Genomic DNA, 2,983 nt, shown 5'->3' on the forward strand with positions numbered 1-2,983 from the left:
AGCTTCAGTTTGCTCAGCTCCACGGTCAACACTGTTGGCATCAGCAGCCAGGAAATAAAAAAACGTATTGCGATGGGAAAGTCTGCTGTTAGGGACCTCTCCAAAGAACTCAAGAGCAACGTCTTTGGAGTCGAAGGTGCGCCTGATACAGGCCATGGTCTTTGAAATCACTTCTTATGAATCAGAGAGCTGGACAATGACTAGGGAAGACAGAAGAAGAATTGACACCTTTGAGCTGTGGTGCTGGAGAAGAGTATTGAATGTACCATGGACTGCCAAGAAAACAAATAGATTCATCCTAGACAGGGTTAAACCAGGCTACTTCTTGGAGGCAAGGAATCTGGGGCTTCGTATGACATACTTTGGACATGTTGCAAGGAGAGACAGGTCTTTGGAGAGGGACATCATGCTGGGTAGAGTAGAGGGACAGCACAGGAGGGGAAGACCCTTCATGAGGTGGATCGATTCAGTGACTGGGGTAATCGGGATCGGTGTGTCAGAGGCAATGTGATTGGCACAGGATAGAGCACGGTTTAGGGCTGTTGTACATAGGGTCACTATGAGTCGCAAACGACTCGACGGCACATAATAACAACAACAACAATATTTTTCAAGGAGACTGTTCATCTCTCTTTCCTAACAGGCAGGCTACGTAAGAAAAGTGAGGTGTTTATGACTCCACCAAGAGCAACTAGCTGCTAATAATATAAATAATGGCAATAGCATTTTTTGTTTGGGAACATGCAGCAAGTTTAATAGACTAACAGTAAGGATCGGTTTAAACTGAGCAAGTTCAGCAGCTGAAAAAAAGAGAATCTCACTACCGTTAAAAAAGAAGAAGGGATGTGCCCCTCCCCTTGGGCCAGAGATTTAGTGCATGAGATGAAAACAAAGACATAATAGGATAAACTACAACAACAGCAGCAGCAGCAAAAGCAGAAGTCATGGAGGAGCAAAGACTAGTATAAGACAGAGCTGAACTAGAACTGCCACTCTCTGGAGGTAAAGCCCAGTGATTTAAGCTAGGTTTACCTGACTAATGTAGGAAAAGGGTAAAAGGAGAGGCCTCTACATGCCCAGGATTGGTAGAATTAAAAAACATAACACTGATCTGGAGCCTTGAGACAGTCAAGAATCAAGAGACCGAGGGCACCCTGAGGAAGAAGCTGTCTTGAGAAAAGATATGAAACCTGAATATTTCTGATGTGAATTGTAAATTATGTTCTTAATAAATACAATTTTGGTGAGTATTTTCTATTACTTTTGTGCGGCCATTGCAATGGATTAGTGAAACTAATATTTGTATGGGAAGAGCTAAGGTGCAGGGGGCAGTTGGTGTTAGAATTGCTAGAAAAAAGGGGCAGGAGGTGGGTGGCATGTCTGACCAGATAGAAATTGGTTGTGTGCTATTGATGTTTTTGATGTTCCCACATTAAGTTAGTGCAGGTTAGGCTCTACTGTCCCGTCGTCCCCCATCCCCAGCCTCACCAATTTTACATACTCACAGTTCTGAAGTATAGTTGTTTTTCAAATTATACTTTGAATTTTTTGTAGTGCACTAGGCCCTGGAATTTTCAAGTGAGAAGTACAGAAAACCTGATAAGGAATGGCTCATTCAACAATAGTTATAATAGGACAGTGCTTACAATAGATATTTGGTAAAAGTCTTAATAAGTATTCCCACTGTTCTGAGACAGCCTGGAACTGTCAGTTGGTCAGGGTACCCTACATGATGCAAAGTACTTGGCTAATTCAGCCGACGTTTATTATCTTAAAAATATGAACATTAGTATTAATATGGACTTAACCTGCCAAAAGTCTGTCATTTATTTCATAATTACAAGTAACCACAAACCAATATACAATAGAAATTTCCAAATTATTATTAAAGACAAATTACTATTAAAGTCACTGAGGTTAACTCAGAACCAACTCATAGGTGACACCTCCATTGCATTTCCAACTTTGTAATTCACACGGAAAGAAATTAGTCACTTTTATTCTCGGAGGTCCTAGTGCATTCAAGCCACCTTTGGGTTAGCAGTGCACTCCCTTTGAACTGTTGGTTAATAATCTGTGGATCTCTTCTCTTCTTCTCTTTTCCTCCTCCTCCTCCTCCTCCTCCTTCTTCTTCTTCTTCTTTTCTCTCTCTCTCCTTCCAGAAATATTTTAATCACTATCACAGAATTAAACATTTGTGATGTTTTTCATAGTATAGTACAAATAAAATTCTCAGGGAAGGAAATAGTGTATTCAAAACACATTACAATAGTATTTATTTCTGAAGATCATAGATGTCTTTTTGTGTTTTTTCTTCTCTAATGATATCTACTTTTCCTAATGAAAGTATGTTGTTGTCTTTAAAATTAACAACATTCTAATATGTATTTGTAGAAATGTCAGAACAAGTTCTTGATTAATGGTTAGATTTTAACAAAAATCTTGCAGCACATTACCAAGTCTTAAGAGTGAGAACAGTCTGTGATATGATGTGAAGAGTATATAAATTTTCGATAATTTATTTCATGAAAATATACAAAGTGATATTTTTACCAAAACATTTAATATAATAATATATGTTTATATATAATATTAAAATCATACCTAAGAAACTGAATTAATATACACCAATAAAAATAAGCACCTAGATTAAAATGAATATTAAAAATTTGATCCAATAATGATTAACCATTTAAATTATTTTTCAATATTTTTGCATGGTAGTTGCTGGAATTTAAATAGTAGAAACATTATATGAATTAATGTATTTATATTTTGACACAGAATATTTGGAAACATAATTCACCTACAATAATTTCTTACTATTAAACAGAAGAAGGTATTCATACAGAAAAGTGACCAATTTATTCTTCTTCTCCCTATTTTTTCCCAATATATGCACTTAAGGCTTGAAAGCAGGTAAGAGAATATTAATGGATAATTCATTTCTATACCAGGTAAATGTGATTGTTTTTTCTGTGCA

The sequence above is a fragment of the Elephantulus edwardii genome, unplaced genomic scaffold (assembly GCF_000299155.1).
Source record: "Elephantulus edwardii isolate Elephantulus edwardi_28Jun2011 unplaced genomic scaffold, EleEdw1.0 scaffold00013, whole genome shotgun sequence".
Lineage (NCBI taxonomy): Eukaryota > Metazoa > Chordata > Mammalia > Macroscelidea > Macroscelididae > Elephantulus > Elephantulus edwardii.